A 19,796-nucleotide genomic window follows, 5' to 3' on the forward strand; every position below is an offset into this window, starting at 1 on the left:
ACCGGAAAATTGGATCTTCAGCAAAGGAACTATGAAGTGGAGTAAGCAAAAACCCTCGGTTTTGAAATTAGAGAAAGAAACTGGAAATGGTTGGGGCATACCCACCGTAAACCCGAATATTATCTCTAATTGGATGACATTAGAGTGGAAACCTCAAGGCTGAAGCTGACGAGAAAGACCCAAAGGTTCTTGGCGCAGATATATTCAATCTGAACTCTAAGCAGTTAATAGTGCTCTATCTTGGAACCAGCGGAAGACTTAAGCAAGAAACCGGCATCAATGGACGCCCTTCATTGTAGCACTATGTGCCCTCGATACGGCGTAAAAGTAATAAATAATAATAATATGCTCAGTTACGTTCGCTACTGCACATATATCTAATTGGCGTTGCACCGTTTATTGGGTGTTAAAAAAGTATCGCGAATTTTGTTTTTTTTTTCAAAAATTATTTGTTTATTCAATAATATCTATTTCGTTCCCTTCAAAGTAATCCCCATGAGATATTATGCACTTGTGCCAACGTTTTTTCCAATCTTCGAAGCACTTCAAAAAATCATTTATTTTTTATCTCGTTCAACTCCTCCTTCGATGCCGTCTTTCACAGGCCTCTTCAGTTTCGGGAAAAAGAAAATCACAGATCTGGAGAATACGATGGCTGTGGCATCATTATTGTGTTGTTTTTGGCCAAAAAGCCACGCACAAGTAACGTTGTGTGAGCAGGGGCGTTATCGTGAGCCAATTTTTGTTCTTCCACAAATGCGGGCGTTTCTGGCGGATTGCTTAGCGCAAATTGCGCATAACTTGCAGGTAATATTCCTTATTGACCGTTTTACCATGTGGCAAGAGCTCATGATGCACAACGCCCCTTCAATCGAAGAAAAAGGTAAGCAAAAATTTTTACATTCGACCGAACTCGGTCGGTCTTGGTTCGTGCGGCAGCTTCCATTGAGATGATTGCGTTTTGGTTTCCACGGCATAACCATAAACCCATGATTCGTCACCAGTTATGACCCTGTGGAGCAAATTTGGGTCGTCGCGGACAGAGTCCAACATCTCATTAGCACTGCTCATTCGATGCTGCTTTCGATCGAAATTGAGCAGTTTTGGTATGAATTTTGCGGCGACCCGTCTCATGCCCAAAACATTTAAAAACAATCGACTGAGTGGAGCCAATCGATATGTCCTCAGCAACTTCTCTAACGGTGATTCGACGATTGGCCAATACCATTTTCTTCACTTCATCAATTTTTTCATCTGTTGTTGAAGTGCACGCTTTTCGTTGTTCACATCTTCTTGGCCTTCTGAGAACATTTTGTACTACCGATAAACGTTGCTTTGGTCCAAAGTAGCTTCTCCGTATGACACAGTCAACATCTGAAATACATCCGCGCACTTAATTTCGTTTTTCGCACAAAATTTGATACAGGTTCTTTGATCCATCTTTTTGAATAGGTAAAAATCAAGGACGAGTCGATACACGTGCAAGCAAAGCAGCTGTCAACAATTAACTGAACATTCAAAATGGCCGAACTCGTCGGCATGGGTGAGAGACATGAGTACCAACATATCGCCACAAAAACTGCAAAAATTCAAAATTAACGATACTTTTTAAACACACCTCGTACATACACACATATATATGTCAGAAACATGTAATTTTATTATTATGTAATATGTATGTAATATGGCTCAAGGTATCACTGGGCCGGTTACTTAAGTGCATGAACCACAGAAAAAAAATGATCACAATCAAATTATCGGAAAAGCAAAGGCAGACCTAAGCTGATATGATTACAAGTCATCACCGAAAACCTGAAGAAGCTTAAAGTAAGAAACCGGAAGATGGTGGCTCTTCACCGAGCTAAATGGAAGAGGATCGTTGAGGAAGCTAAAACTCACTGCGAGCTGTACGGCTGTTGGATGATGATGATGAATGCCGCCTTTAAATCGCCGTATAGTATGACACAATGCAATTTTTAAATCTTGAAATCTGGCTTAGTAGAAACATCTAGCGGGAAAGAGCCAGAGAATTCCGAATGGTAGTCACGCACCAAGTCATTCGGCTACGGCGGCCGCCCCGAATTATAACAATCCGCGCGAAATACGTTCACTTGTTTTAAATGACTGCCAGAAGATGTATTTACTTTCAAATTTATTTACAATCAATTACTTACACATACATATATAGGTATATATAGCAAATGTTGGATAAATTTCTCTTCTTTACTCCATTGCGCACGTAATTAAATTGGCAAAAAAGGAAGAGCCAAGTATTAGTATATAGTAAAACATTTAAGTTTTTGATTGGTTGCAGATATGTACATATATAAGTAAAAAATATATGAGCCGCTCAAAACAAACAATAGCAAAATATACAATTGAGCCTTTAAAATCTTTTATTATCCGTAAAAAGCGTCCAGATGTTTTCAATTTCACAGGGCATGCGAATGACTCTGCAGTTATGCATGCCCATACATGTTCTTATATGTACATATGTATGTATGTAAGCATCGCTGATCAATGATGCTGCATATGCTATCTGCTTGCCTGCATGGAATGTAAATACTGCATGCCAGTTTCAACTGAAATACAGCGGTAAAATATTTTTATTCACTAATTGTATGCTTTTTCGCTTTACTACTTCTTAGAATTCGCTTACATGCGCTTACCATGAAAATTGAATTTTCCTTAAAAAAAATGCAACATCTACATACATACATATGTATTTACAATTCAGTAGTGGTAGTATGCGAATATTCTTCTCTAAACCGTTTTTAAAATATTAAATCGCATTTCTCATTTTTATTCTACTGTATATCATTAAAATCTCGCTTACCAACGAGCCTCGCAGTTATTGCCATGACAATTTGAGCAGGCAAATAACACAAGGCCTCATGTTAAGGGAAGATTAATTGCAAATTCAAGTTTTTAAAGTAATTGCAAATTGAAGTTTATTAAAAAAAAAAATGTATTCAGCTAAAATATTAATTTATTTAATATACATATTTAATACACGCTCTGTTTATTATGAAAATAAATTTCTTGAAAAAATGTTGCTTGTATGCTACCCTTATTCAGAAGTATAATGGTGGTATATACAAAATTTAAATTAATATACATATCTCCTAAGTATGTAATCGGTACAAAGTACCTGCTGTCAATTCAGAAGGAGTCTTCGGGTCTTAGACAAATGTCAATGTTGACAACCAACAATGACTTTATCTACAGTGGGGCCATCATTAACAACTGAAATCATGTCATCTTGGAGATCAAACGGAGAAGAACTTTTGACAACAGGTGTTACTTTGAGCTTAGTAGGAAATTGAGAAGTACAGTTCTCTCTCGAAGCTCCAAACTGACAGCATCGACGATGTCAACAGCATACGAAAAAGTTGTTGAAGGCTTCGGAAGAAAATTTCGGCCGCCTCCAGTTAGTGAGGAGTACCGTGTATCTGGATTATTATATCATATTTGCATAACATACAAAAAAGTTTCATATAAGCTCGAATGCTGTCAAGTGACATCGCTAATAAGGCCTGACAACCCGAATAACAACTTATGTAATTCCAACATGGGTAGGGATCCATAATATAATATACTAATTTTAATTTAACGTTTAGTTGGTCGGCAATAGCTGAGACGTCCGACTTGGTGTGGCTGTAAATGAGGTATTTTCCTTTTTAACTTTGGTTAAAAGTAAACCATACAGAAGTTGGTTTGACGAAAGAAGAAGTCAGTATATTTTCCATTAGTGACAATAGAAAATAAGATGGTTTCGAAAGATTTGGAACCTTCTATAAAGATCAGCTCGCATTGATCTTGATGAAGATACACAGTTCAAAACTTAATGTTTCAGTGATGGAAGATTTTTGTGGAAGAGGCTTTTATTTCACTCTGTAATCCACAAACAATTGTTCTTACTGACTATATCCTTATAAAAAGTTTATATAATTACACAACACAGTTTAATTAAGCAGAAAAAACATGGTTCAGATAATGTGAAATGAAATTCAAAATATTTTTAGATCTCATTGAGTTCATGAGGAGAGTGAGCAGAAGGAGCATTGCAGGCATAATTTGTTCTGAACTTTTTCAAATGGAGCGGATATTTATTGTGTAAAGGCCTGGTAGGGACTGAAAAATTAATCCTTTCAGAATTAAATCTTTCATTGGAGAAGACCAAGTTTAGATAAATTATTAGACCAGGTAATATTTGGAATACTAAAATATATACGCATACATAAGTGTTTATTTGCTAACTGTTTATGAACCATGCATGAGCTACTCCCAGGGGGGACGCATGATGTCAGTCAATAGAAAAGATTACGCATAAAGGTTACACATCTTTTAGTACACACCCGTAAACATAATTGATCTGAAACTGAATCATTATTCTTTAACGAAACCTGCAAAACACTAAGATACTGCCGAACTGCAAGAAAAATTTCCTCACAATGAGTAAGTCCCGTTCTCTTAACATCGCGGCCTTTGCGGAATACGTTCAGAAGAAAATATTCACTATCAAGATTGAAGTTTGATATCAGCTATGTTTCCACAAAGACTATTATGTCAAACTCTGAGACTAAACAATTTGGATAAATGTCGCCTGATTACGTATGTACAGCGGAAGTAGATCATCAAATTCTAAGATCAAGAAGCAGATCAAAGTCAGTAAATGCTGACTAAACTTTGCAAACTTTAAGTGGAAAAATTAATTACAAATTAATAAAAAAGCTCTAACCGTGCCAATTGGTGCTCGTACAAGGCCACGCGAGACGGAGGAATCTGTACAGCAGCAGCCTTCTAGTTATTTGGCGTTGGAGAAGATTAAAATAAAATTGTTGGTTGAATTTTGTAATAATAAGCTAAGCTGGTACTTTATTGCAGTTCACAAAAAGTTTTTTATTTTAACTTTTTTCTCACTATTCTCCATACAATTAAAAATGTCTTGCTTTAGAATCAAACTGTGTTCTATAGAGCTTATTGGAGACGTAAAGATGTTGCAACACCATTAGAGGTGTAAAAGTAACGAAAAAAGCAAACCCGTATATGTTCGTTACTATAACGATGAGTACTCGTTACTTTCGTATCGTTATGTTACTCGTTACTTTTGATACCTTGTCCATAACGCAACGAATCGAATATGTTGTATCGGTATGGTATGCGCACAGTGTGACGTTGCGACGTCACAAGAAAGTGTAGAACTGCAAATGAAGAATTGGCAGAATCTCCTAAATTATAATTAAAAAGCAACAAATAGGTGTCAAAAATTATTTATTGACAATAACATTTAAACAACAAAAATCTTTCATTCCTGAACTGAAATTAAACATTAAATAAAAACATATTTTAGACAAATCAAAAAGAAATAAATAAAATTATTGCAAGAATCTTTGGTTCATATTTAAAAATAAAATCTTTTCCATTCTCTTTGGCTGAATAGAGCTGCGCTTCTCGCTTAATATTTGGCCCGATTTCGAAAAAGTCCTTTCAGATGGTACAGAAGAAGCCATAACTGATAAATATTTATCAGCCAAGTTCGAGAGCTCCGGGTATAGAATTGCCCGTGCTTGCCACCATTTCAAAGGACACTCATTTCGAGATATAATTCTTTCCTCTAAATATTGCCTCATAGTAATAATACTGCTGCTAACTACAGAGTTTGAAGCGTCAAAATCTTTCCAAATTGAATCGTTATCAGCATCAGTGTTGCTAGTAGTTATAGCTAACGTTGATCCAGTAGGTTCTATAGATTGCTGATGAAAGTTGAACTCGTTTTGCAGCTCAGTTTTCAATGCATCTTTCGCAGACTCATAACTTGATAAAATAACCTAAATGCCAGCTTCTTAAAACGCGGGTCTAATAGTGCTGCTTAAGATAACACAGGGTGCCTGTGACAATTCTTAAACCTTCTTTTATATTCCGTAAGTATTTTATTTGCCAGTTTCTTTCCTGTATCTGTTTTTATATTCGTAGTTAAACTGACCAAAATTCTGGTCATACTTTCCGTCGAAGCCAGGACCATTGAAACAGTCACCTTTTTTCGGAAGACATTTCTTCAGTGAGTTCTTTGAATGGCTTCAGAATTTTTATTATTTCTGGCAGTGTCTGCCACTCGCCTTCTGAAAGATTTTCTACTGGATTGTGTAAGATTCCGAGAGACGCTTCTAAAGTTTCTTGAAGTGAATAAATCCTCTCAATCATATCTAGGGTACTGTTCCATCAGGTCACTACGTCCATTTAAAGCTTTAATGGTTTTTGATTACGCCTCAGTTGCTCCTGCATGGCAGTTAGTTTTTTGGTAGCTATTAGACTCTTGTGGAAATGTTCCACAAAAGCTTTTATTTTTTTTATCAGCTCAACGAGTCCACATTCCTGGAGTCCTGCACGCACGACTAAATTAAGAGTATGAGCAAAACACGGTAAATGCTCATAATTTGTCAATCGTATAGCAGCCTTCATGTTCGCTGCGTTATCTATAACGCAGACAAATATTTTATTTTGTATGTCCCAATAGCAGAGCAACTTATGCAACTCATTTTTGATGTATTCGGCCGTATGTCGCTCATGGCATTTAAAACATCCTAGTAATGCAGACTTAATCTCCCAATTTAATAAATAATGGATTGTTACAGCTTGGTAAGAAGTTGTTGCTCTTGAAGTCCAGCCATCGGTGGTAATCGATACATATTTAGCATTCTCCAATTCTACTTTTAATTTTTTTTCGGCTTCGGAGTAGTGAGAATCCAACAAAGTATTGCTTAATATATATCTTGAAGGTATTTTATAACTTGGTTCTAAGTAATTAATAAGATCTTTAAAACCCGCGTCTTCAACTACAGAAAAAGGCTGAATGTCTTTAACTATCATTTTAAAAATTAAATCATGATTTTTTTTTTCTCTTACTACACTTATTGGACGTTTAATAAAGGCATGTAAATTAGTCTGCTTCGAATTGGTTTCATTTGTTTTAATCACAAGACTAGTTTCAGGATTAGACTCTGCCCTTGTTGAATTTGGTGGTATAGGACCTTCCAGGGTAGCGCATTTGACCCGGAACACAAAATGATGGTTTCGTATGTTGGTCTGTGTTTCTTCATGAGATGCTTTTTCAAATTGGTAGTAGAGCCACCTTTCACGGAATACAACGAATTGCAAAGATCACATTTTACCTTATCGTCTTTAGCCTCCGTGAAAAAATCCCATAGTTTACTCCTTTTCTTATCCATTGTACCAGTAAAATTATGCTCTAAAATAATAACAATAATAAGTGTAAACAATATTTTCTTACGTTATTCCAATTTCAAACTTTGTCTACGTACACAAAACTTGAAGCACCAAAAGCAGTGAAAAACTTTTATGGACGATTAACTTCCAAATTTTAATATATTTAGGTACTAGACTAACAAACAAACATCAGTCTTCGTAACGAGTCTTTTTAAATTCACCGAATGAGCGCATGCGCAAACAAACGTACATCAGCAAACGTTTTTATATACGTATAAACTTATTACACTGAACTGAACTCATACTACAAAAAATGCGAGTAACGGAATATATTCGTGTGTAACGTTTCGTTACTCGGTACTAGAGAGTGTTCCCGTTACTCAGTACCGAATACATACGGTTTGCTTCAGCTTTAAACACCATAGTCCTTGCTATTTATGGTATTAAGTGGAATCTTATAGTAAATTGTTTTTGATTCGCTTGTTGAAACAGAAACCCCAAACACCATTAACCTATGTATGTACATATTTATGAGTTTTGCGGAAAAAGATGAATCGATATGTGCTAGATTTACATAAATTCGACTCAAGCATTTTTTGTTATTTGGCAAAGCTTTCTCAATCTTTTTGTAGCAAATGATTTAACTTGCACATTTCAGTTGATTCTATTTGACTGTAATAGTTAAAGGAGGTATTTCCAATTTATATTGAATTATTTTCAAAGAAGTTAGAAAATTAAAAGAGTGTCAGTAGTAGGGGAGATTTTGAGGTTCATAAGAACATCTTAAATTTTCCTCCTCGCAAATAATTTATCTTAGTATTTTCATTTTTGAAAAATATTATAAAATTATTTCATTTTTCTTATTATGATACAAGTGAATGTATATGTATGTATTGGTTGGTTGGTTGGTTAGGGTGGTGATTCATCCAGAATCCAACTAGCGCTTCCGCACCATTTTGTTGTCACATCCTCGTTACCAAATTGTTTAACAGTTATTTACAGCAGGACTATATCCAGTCTGTGCGGTTTAGGAACCTTATTAGGTTGTTGGCTTCTAAGCCAGACAGCTGCTCGAGACTCTCGAACAGCGGTTTGCCCAGGGTTAACATTCTGTCCTTCCATAGGGCAGGGCATTCACAGAGGAAATGGAGGATAGTTTCTTTTTCCCCCGGTTGTTTACAACTATGACAGTATGTGTTATGAGGGATGCCCATTTTGGCGGCTTGTTCTCCGATAGACCAGAAGCCAGTTATGACTGCCGTAAGTCTACAGGTGTCCCATCGTTTCATGTTTATTAATGTCGACGATTGCTTGAGGTTGTAGGTGGGCCATAACGTTCTGCTGATTTTGCATTTCGTCTGGTCTCTCCATCTACTATCTGCAATTCGAAGGTATTTTAGGGAAATTGCATTCTTGACCGCACCTAGTGGAGTGAATACTGGTACTGCAAGAGCGCTATTCATGGCAGATCCCCCTCTTGCCAGTTCATCAGCTTTTTCGTTACCTTCTATGTTCCGGTGTCCCGGGACCCAAATTAAGGTTACTCTGTGGTTTTCACTCAAATTGGTGAGGCTACTCCACCACTTTAGAGGTTGTTATAGTCGCGTCCAGCGCCTGGATTGCAGCTTGGCTATCCGAAAGAATAGCGATATTGCCCTTGAAAGAGAAATCTGCGATTAGTAACCTACAGGCTTCCCCAATTGCTAGTACTTCCGCTTGGAAGACGCTGCTGGTATTAGGGAGACGCACAGATTTTTCAATTCCAAGTCTATGAGAATATATACCAGCTCCAACACCACAATCCATTTTACTGCCATCTGTATAGACTGTGGTATCGAAGTTGTTTAGAGAGAATCCCTTATTCCATTCTTTTTTAGATGGAAAGAGTGTGGCAAAATTCCTATTGAACGTTACCATCGGGACGATGTAGTCAGTCCTCACCGAGGTTAACTGAGTTTGTCGCAATAATAGACTAGCGTGACCATAAGTTTTTTCTTTCCAGCGACCCGCTTCATTTAACCTAAATGCACTCATGGTTGCCGTCTTCTTTATATGTAGGTCTATTGGAATAACGTGTGTCAGAGCATTGAGAGCCTCTCTAGGACATGATCTGATTGCACCGACCGTTATTGCACAGGCTGATCTTTGTATTCTGCCGAGTAATTTGGTATTGTACTCTCTCCCTAGAGCTTTCCACCAAACTACAGAACCATACGATAGAATGGGTCGTATAACCGCCTTATACAGCCATAATGTATGCTTAGGTTGAAGACCCCATCTTCTTCCAAGCATACGTTTGCAGGCGTATAAAGCAATTTCTGCTTTCCTTACCCGTTCTTCGACGTTTAACTTCCAGCTAAGTTTGGAGTCCAGAATTACTCCTAAGTACTTTGCGCTGGTTGATAGTGACAGAGTTTGTAGGGTGAAAGTTGGTACCTTGTATCTGTTGGTAAAAAGCATAAGTTCTGTTTTACGTGGGTTTGAACTTAGCCCACATCCTGTGGCCCAAGAGTTAAGCTCGCCTAACGCCCTTTGGATGATCCCACTGATCGTATTTGGACACAGTCCTGACACCATTAACACCACATCATCAGCGTACGCCACCACTTTTACCCCACCTCCGTCAAGTTTTGTTAAGATTTTGCTGATCACACATAGCCAAAGAAGTGGAGATAATACTCCCCCTTGTGGAGTGCCCCCGTGGACCTTCTTGGTTATGTTGATATTACCCATATTAGCTTTGATGATCCTGGTTTCTAGCATGGAGATGACCCAGTTACTAACGCAACTGTCCACCTCCAGGTCTATCAGCGCCCGTTGGATGGCATCTGTGCTAACATTGTTAAAGGCGCCTTCGATATCCAGGAATGCCGCCATGGTATAATGTTTGCTCTCTAGAGAGCCCTCTATAGTTCGGATTACCTCGTGAAGCGCTGTCTCCGTAGATTTGCCTTTAAGGTATGCGTGTTGTGCAGTTGATATACCAGAGCTCTCCAAAGAGCTTCTGAGGTGCATATCCAAAAGTCTTTCAAAAGTTTTTAACAGGAAAGACGAAAGACTGATTGGCCTGAAGTCCTTCGCTGATTCATGTCCTCTTCTACCTGCTTTTGGTATGAAGACGACCTTGACTAGTTTCCAGCTATCTGGAATATGGCCTAAGTTTAAACACGCTTTAAAAATTTCCTCTAGCCATGGTAGGGTACAGTCCAAGGTTTCCTGTAACATCTTTGGAATGATCCCATCTGGCCCCGGAGATTTAAAGGGTGAGAAAGATTTGATTGCCCATGCAACTTTTTCTTTGGTAATAATTTCATTTGCAAGATGCTGTGGATTATATTGGCTCCGCCTAATGTTTCCCCTCTCACTTTCGTAAGCGCTGCATCCCGGAAAATGCGTGTTTAGCAGAAGCTCTAGCGATTCTTCTGCTGTAGCAGTCCAAGTTCCATCAGGTTTCTTGACCCAAGAAGCCATTGAATGGTCTTTGGAAAGAACACGGCTGAGCCTAGCAGAATCCCTGGTGGACTCGATTGACGAGCAAAATTCCCTCCAGCTCTCGTTTTTGGCGGCCCTGATTGCCTTCTTGTACTGTCTCCGACTTTCTCTGTACAATTCCCAATTTCCCGTCGAGTAGCTGAGGTTAAACATTGATCTGGATTTTTCCCTTAGTTTTAAGAGCTCACTGCTCCACCAAGGAGGGTGAGTTTTTTTGCTAAATTTTATGGGGCAGGACGTTTTGTAGGCCCTACTAAATGCCTTTTCCAGTGTTATGACCCTACTCTCAAGGTTTTCCGTGAGAGTGATTTGAGGGATAGGAATCTCTCCTATCCTCTTGTTTACTGCATTTTTGAGCCTCTTCCAGTTGGTTCTTAAAGGATTTCGATACGGTAGGGGTGGATCTACCTTAAGATCTAAATCGTAGAGGATCCAACTATGATCAGAAAAGGACCTTTTATTGGATACCCTCCAATTAGCTACCCTTACTGAGCTATTTTCAGACAGTAGAGTAACATCAATCACTTCCTCCCATCCTCTGAAGTACTCCGTACTAGGAAAGGTGAAAGTGGGAGTGTTACCCCTGTTACATACCGATAAGTTAGTATTAATAATAAAATTATATAAAGACTCACCTCGGTCGTTTGTCTCAGAGCTTCCCCACAACGCATGCCTCGCGTTGGCGTCGCATCCGAGTAGCAGGGTTTTGTTCCTGGCTCCTTCAAGCACAAGTACACAAGCCTCCTCGGGCGGTGCTGGCCGATCATGTGCCATATAGATGGATGCAAGTGTGATGCTGACACCGTCAGCAGCTTCCACCTCAACGGCCGTCACATCCTGTGAACTGTATGATGGGATTAAAAATATGTTTAAGTGTTTTTTGGCTACAATACATGATCTAGGATTACCTTGAGTACGCTTATAGTACAGATTGTAGTTTCTTCCCGGGAACCCCTTCACCTCGTTGCTCCGCACCCAGGGTTCCAGGATTAGGGCTATGTCAACGTTCTCCTCCCCTAGGAGAACGGTTAGGTTGTCCGTTGCAGTTTGTGAGTGCTGCAGGTTAATTTGGACAACCTTTAAAACCATTTTTTATTGGTTTGCTTCAGGTTCGGCATCATTTAACTGCATGCCAATCAGCAGTTCGCTGGTGCCGTCGACCTCATCCTGCTCCTCCTCCGGATTCGCAGAACGGAATATCTTCAGCAGGGCCTTCCGTATGCCAAACCGAAGTTTATTTTCCACTTTTTGCAGTGGTTCAAGGCTCTCTTCTGTGATTTGAAGGAGGAACGACACGCTGTGCTTTTGCGGAGCCTCCGCTTTGATGATCGACCAATCGGCCATCGGCACTGAGCGGTTGTGAGCCTGGAGATAGGGAATTAACTGATTGGCTTCAAACTCCATGTTTGGTATCCAGATGCGAGCCCTCGGCCTTCGTGGTATCTCGCTAGCTGGAATGAGCTTGAGCCTCAAGCCATCCCAGCTGTTCTGAATTTTGCCAATCGCGTTTGTAAGGAAATGCAATGAGTGTTGGTCATCACATTTGATTACCCGGCAACCGCGAACCACTTCCACCGAGTCGAAACCTGGGGATTGACCCTCCGGGTTCGCCATGACATGGTCGACGACTATGCGAGACAACCGTGCCTCAATCTCCGACCATTTGTCAAGCACAGGTTTGCCGCGGTTGGAAGTTTCGTCCACCAGTGCCATTTGAAGATGGTCCCGTGCCACCTCACTGAATTGTTTGGTAAGTTTGGGGACAACCGCACCCTGATCTGAGATCTTGTGCTTCTTTGTTGCCCTCTTGTTTTCGTCTTGCGAACGGTTACGCTTTTTGGCCTCTGTCTTTCGGGCGCTATGTATGTATACATGAATATAAATATATGCATCACATTTAGTCAAGTACAATTTTTTATTTATTTTTTGTCCTTACAGTACACGATAAAAGCACAGAACTGTTAAACCATTTCAATTTAGCTTGTGGCTATTCAACCGTTTGTTTTTAATATGTACGTGCACACTCATATGCTTATTTGGCCAAAGGGATATTCCGTCAGTAAAACGTAACCGCATTTAGTTTTTGCCGACTTTCATTCGTGGTTATATTTGAGTTTTCGATTTTGCACGTACACAGCTTCATTTCATTTTTGATATGCGTGTACACATATATATTCATTTATATATAATCATACACACACAAATGAGTGCTATACAGACATATACCAAAGCTAATATATGTGGTGCACATCAGACTATTAGGGAGAGCTTAAATCAAAGCATTCGCTCTTTACAATGTTTGTGGAAATATACAATATAAAATTGTTTAGTCTATTATATTTATGTATACATGCAATACCAAACATCAATACTTCGTATGGCACATGAGAAATATTCTGCACGATTTTTAGCACCAGAAAGTAGTAAATGCATGTTGAAGAGATTAGTAGAGGTGTGGCCAAAATAATACCGTTAACCGGCTCCCAGCGAATTTGAAAGAATCAGCTAATTGGCTAACGTGGCATGGGTCATGACAGCGGTTTTGTGTACGAGAAAACTAAGATTCTGTTGGTGATATATGCAAAAATCAATGCAGTTTCCGCTGATGTTGCTTCGTTGCCGTTTGAACAACGGCTGATTGGATGAGGGTGTGAAATGACCGGGCATAATTTCGCTGCCGAGTGACGTGGCAGCCGATGTTACTCTCACAATTTTGATTTTGTCCTTAGTGGATGGCCAAACCTGGTGATCTATTTTCCTAGTAAATGTCTCCACATATAAGAAGGTACAAAATTAATCATCCAATTAAGTTTTTGTATAACGTTTTTACTAAAACCAAAAAAAAAATATTTTAAGTTGAGTGAAGGAAATCATTATCAGCTTGACCTTTGAGCGATCCATTATCTGGTCGATTGTCTGTTTGCCTTCTGCAGCTGTCTAGTTCAGAAATCTTAAATACGAGTAATTAATTTTTTGCCACCTTGTATTTTTGAAAAATCGATAAACATTTACCCAACCCATCTTTAGATAGAGTGTATAGATTTGAAAAATATCAAACAATTCAAAAATATCAAATTTCATGGAGTACAGAGGATTCTAAGAGCAAGAAAAATTTACCTTTCATGAAGATAAATCGTATATTAACTTTATCCGATATTTGTAAGTATCTACAAGAAGAAGAAATGTAAAAGAAAAAAGAGAAAAGGAAGGGGAATAGGGTGAATAGAACAGGAAAGCCCGTAAAAAATGTTTAACGAAATTATTGGAACGCTGAACTGAGTCGAATTAGCTTTTTCGCCCATCCGATGAACAGGACGTCTCTTTCAACGCAAACAAGTCACTTAGTTTTAGAGATATCTGCTGAAATTTGAAGTTTTGTTCTGATTTTTTTTATTGTATGTTCTGATTTTTTCTTATCAATCATCATCTACTATTACGATCGATGTTCTGTAATGATAAATAAAAGAGATAATTTTTTCATATTCGTGAAAGTATGAGGCAGAACCGTGGACAATATTTTACTTGTTATGACTTTTTGTTTATGTTAACTGATTGAAGGTGTTTACGGTCTTAAATTAAACAAAACTAAGAAAGCAGGCACGACAGAATGCTCAGAAATTCCAAACTTATAGACATTTGATATATTTGAACCAAGAGGACTCTTCCATCCCTTGCTCCCTTAAACGAAGGTAGGTTGGTACAACATCAAGGCTCTGTCAACTTGTCCATGGATGGTTCGAAGTTGAATGGGAAGTGTGGTATCATAGTCTACTGAAAGGAAGTCACCATTCATATTAAGTTAATGCTTGTGAATCGTGTGTGGTGCTTAAGAAGATGCAGGAGCCAGGCGGAAAGGCTCTAGGTGCAGTAATGATGTACTCATAAGTCGGTGGATGCCTGATTTGCTAGAAACTGCATAAGTAATGACTGACTACGAAGGGACCCGTGAGTTTGGCAAAATGGTCTGGGTTTACTTGTCCACCTGAGATTTGAACTTGAATACCCAAGCTTTGGGCCAGTTTAGTGAGCATTGGGAAATATTATGATATGATATCTTATGATCACGTGTAGATCATCAGCATCGAGGGTCCTTCTGAGATTATATGAGGGTTCTTAACTGGATACTGTTTGGCGTGACACAACACAGCTGGTATTATCATAATGAGATAGAATTGATCCAGCTACTAAACTTTTACGAGAGTAAGATTCAGGAGTCCCGATTTTCGCATTTTGACTATGCCTGAGGTGTGTTTCCTAATTCTCATAGTTTCAAATAAATTTCTCTATACTTCGATTTCTCTCTATCCCACCCGTTTAATGGTATCATAATTAATGGTTCAAACTTGCCGTCTTTAGTTCTTCACCCTTCCGGTCAATCTTCTTATTTTTGTTAGCAACTTGTTTTGTTATAGTTGTATATAGTTGTTATATGGTTGTAGTTGAGGTTGAAATTATGTTAAAAAATTCATATGGCACTGTGAATTCCGATTCCACTGGCATACACCTGTACATTTTTGATATTTTCTTACACAAAAAGGTGAGCTCGAACCCGCAGTCTGTATGAAAAGCACAAGCATACTTATCAACATTAGCAGCAGAGGCCATAAATAATTGCTTTGAGTAACCCTTTGCGTATATAGATAACAACAAACATATGCCTAGTAATAGCAGAGTACTATACAGAATGAAAAATTTACAAAAATGCCACATGTTAGCTCTATTTGGTAGAACCAATATCATTTGATTTTTACTTGATTTTATTCTGGCCGGTTGATCTTTCATTTAAAAGTAATTAATATTTGAATTTTCATTTGTTTATTCTATGAACGGAAATGATAATACCGATTCGTACTTTGGTTATTTTTGATTGGCTAATGCATTTTCTTTTTGCTGGTTTGCCTATTTTGATGGGGTAGGTTATTAGATTAGGTAGGTAGGTTAGGAAAAACATGGAGGATATTTTGTATGTGTAAAATATTTTTTTTTAATTTTATGTGTGCGATTAGTTAAGTGATTGCTGCTGATGTTTCTTTGATATATGTTTTCTTTTTGAATTAAAAAAAAATATTTATAGTTGTATTGAGATTTCAGTTTAATAGAATATATTCATATTCAATGCCAGTTGTCTTGATTGAAAATTGGGAAAGACATTTGACAGGGATTTTTTTAGTTCTCTTTTCATATACTAAGACATTTTTTCACTTACTATACTGGCAAGACATTGTTCCAAGGTATATGCAACATTTCCTGAGCTATTTAAGCTTTTGCAGATTTTTTTGTGAGATCTTAAAATGGTAAAAAGAAAATAAATGCATAAGAAGTTAACATAAAATTTTGCAATTTTTAGCAAAGAAAGTATCGAATAATATTTGGATAGCAGCATGTACGAGTGATTTTATCCGATTTTGTCCGATTAGTAGACATAACTGTAAATTTTCGGCCTACTCGTTTTAAAGTGTGAAATAAATTGGGTTGGGTGTAGTGGCATTATAGGTAAAATATGACGATTTGCTTAATAAAACTTGGTGTGGATACTTAGGGACAATCTAACAATTATAGCTCCCAACATTCCGGGATTAATAATTTTGCAATTATTTGCCTCCGAAATGCCTTCAGCAACTTCACTACAGCTTGGCACTTTATACTATACTCGCTTCTAAGCCTAACTTCAATTCATAAAATATGCACACCTCATTTTTTATTTGTATTTAAAATATTTTACTGAAAATTAGATGTAAATAAATTTATTAATATCACCACTATTTTTATAAATTTGATAGGCATACCGACAGCTACTTTTGTAAAGTTAGCAAAGTTACCCAAGAATTATTACCAAAGTTCAAATACAACTTTTATCTTCTATCTCAAAATTTATTAAAATCTTATGTAATTATTGCACATTTTGTCTTCGATCAAGTACTTTTAGCAGATTCAATAAAAACTAAATTAAAAACGTCCTTAAAAGTTTACTCATATTTGCAAAGTACTTACAGCAGCTGTGGGTAAGAATTTATTTTGAATTCAAAAGTCACTAACATTTGGTCTATGATGAAATGATTTGATGGACGTATCTTGCTAAAAATTAAAATAAAAATTTCTTGCAAGCAACAACTATATCCAAATGATATATGGCATACAAACTTTTCCCAATATATGGTGCTTTTCGCAGAAAATTTAATAAAGAATCTTAAAATAGATGCATCCATAATATGCAAGCGAACAGATGGCAACGCAGAAATACGTTGTAGCATTATATGTACACATACGCGCGCAACTGACTGCTTGTGTGATATTGAGCTGGTAGGACCTTTTCGTTTGCCAATATGTGCTTGCACAGCAGCAGCGCGCCAGTGCGTATGAGTGACATTCGACTCTAGTCGACGGCACAAGACGGAAATGCTGTCGTTACTACAACTCGATCGTTTTACCACTTCCTGCTGCTGTTGTTGCCATCTCTTAGTGCCTGCAACCATATATTGGGCGTCCACTATTTGTCAATGTGCTGATGTGTTTTTATATTTGTCAAAGCAATGCATTTTCAGCATTTCCTATCCCATTTGGATGCACATATGTGCTTATTTACATATGTACGTATGCATATAAAAGGCAGTGCCATGTATGAAAAGCATGTGCTATGTACCAGGCGACGTAAAATTTTCAGGACGTTTTCCCTCTTTATTTGAAAAATGAAATTATCATAGGATTCTTTGATCTTGGTAAGAATTTTTTTGTTAATCTTCAAAGACGATTTCCTCGGAATTGACGATATTTTATGATTTCAGCGATATTTCGACAATTGGCATGTCATAGCGTATTGCAGCTTCGACGTGCAATATTAGCTGAACTTGTTTTATCTTGGACGTAGTGGCACTGACAAATTAACCCAATGATCAATTTTCTTTCCTCAATTTTGGAATGCTGTAACAACCGACTAATTTCAACAAAAATTAAATTAACAAACAAATGTTTTTTTAAGAGAATGGTGACTTTAGTCCTCTTCTGACGTTCACAAAAAAAATATTGTAGGTGCTTGTTATTGAAATATCACCCATTCAGAATTTGCAGACCAAGTACGGAAAATATAAATTTTATGCAAAAAACGTAAACAAAAGTTAGTTAGAGATTCTAAAAAAATATTGCAGACGCAGTTTTATAGCCCATTAACTTTTGTTATAATAAAATGCAAATTTGAAGTGGTTGAAAATTCGCGTGATTGTATATATATATTGAATGATATATAGTTTTATAATAAAAGTAAAAAAAATATAGTTAAAACTTATTAAAACGTAACTTAATTATTACGTCACTAAATTTACTTAAGCAAAAGCAGCAAGTGGGGTGTACTTTTCTATCCTTTCTCTCGCACGCCTTGCATCAAGCTTAGATAACATTACGTTTTCGCGTTGAAGCGTGAATAAAATTTATACAAATTTTATTGATAATGCACACTGGCGTAAAACTGATGTTCTTAGTTATAAATGAATGTATGTTCAGTTTCGAATTTAGCTGAATCTTAATGTCAATTCTTAGAGGGAAGTTTATACTTGGTATCTTTTGATTCCGTTCCAGATACTATCTTCTCATTTTCACATATAAATCTTCTCATTTTCACATATAAAATATTATATTCTGCTTTTGTTCGCTCCAAACTTGAAATTGCAGCTTTTATATTTACGGAAACCCTATCATGCAATAGACATAAATGGTCCAGAGGCCCTATTCTATAACTCGGTTCGAAAGTTGATTATATTATTGTAGAATTTATTCATCGACTCGAATTTGTGTAAGCATTCTGTAAAACCTTCGGATCGAGTTATTAGTTTTGCGAAAGTTGTATCACCGTGTTGTCTAAGTTTTGGAATGTTAAACGTCTATTTCTCAGTAACTTGTGAAATAAAAAAGTAATGAAACTGAGAGGGTCAAAACAATATAAATACATACGTACATATATAATATGACTGGGTATAAATTTGTTAATGTTTATGGGTTTCATACAACTTCAAACAAAATTTTCGGCTTGCTACAGAAGTCTTTATTTATGTGTCGAGCAACAGTAAAATTTGTTGTTACTACAAAATTGCTTGGGAAAGGGGACTATCAGCATCAAATAGGTCAAGACCGGTTCGCAGAGTTGGCACAATCACACCAAAGGTTACTTTCACCCATGAGGCCACATCCCAAAATGGTAATGCGTCTCCATTTAACTCTTCAGTTAATTACACCCGAAATTTGCTTATGCTTGCTTAGCATCAGCGCACTTTGTTGGCCAAATTTAAAAGCAATTCCATAAATTTCACCATAAGTCCTACGTGGCTTCACTTTTGGGCTGGAGTTTGCTTGCTGAGACCCTATTGATAAGTATTTCAAGTTTAAAATTAAATTTATAAAATATTTGCATTTTTCCAATGCATTTCTACAATTCAAAAGCCAACGAACATTTTTTGTGAAGATCGAATGAATTTTACATGAAAATTCGAGTACCATAGTTTTCAGCTCTCGTTTTTCGAATAAGATATTCGAAAATATAGCTGAAAATAGAGTTACAAAGTGCAAAAATGACGAATTGGAGTGAACTTATTTTTGAATCGAGATACTAGAAAATCTTTCTTCGTTCTGCTCTGCATTCTCTTAGCTTATCCGTTCTACGAATCACGATGCCTATTCATTAGCTTTTTTTTTCAAATTCTTTGGATTTAGATTTATCTTATACTAAATTTATACTTCAGATTCCAAAACTCAGACTAAAATATTGTATTTGGTATAATAATTAATTGAATGTTTGTTCAGTAGCCTGAAGTTTCCGCTGCATGAATTAGACATAAATAAATAAATAGATTAGAAAAAATTTTCCAGAGCAAGGTAAATGGCCAGCGATTGGTCTTACGCTTTACGCGTTGCAATCTAACTGATCTAATGTATCAACACCTGCTTCTATTTATCATACATAGACCTAACACCTTTATAAATCCATCATAGCAGACGTAATGATACCATATTCACGAGAATGGGGTTATGATGTCATTTTCTTCGTATTCTTGATTCACGTGATAACCGCTTAAGCGATTTTGGCCGAGTTT

Source organism: Anastrepha ludens, chromosome 2 (assembly GCF_028408465.1).
Source record: "Anastrepha ludens isolate Willacy chromosome 2, idAnaLude1.1, whole genome shotgun sequence".
NCBI classification, from domain to species: Eukaryota; Metazoa; Arthropoda; class Insecta; order Diptera; family Tephritidae; genus Anastrepha; species Anastrepha ludens.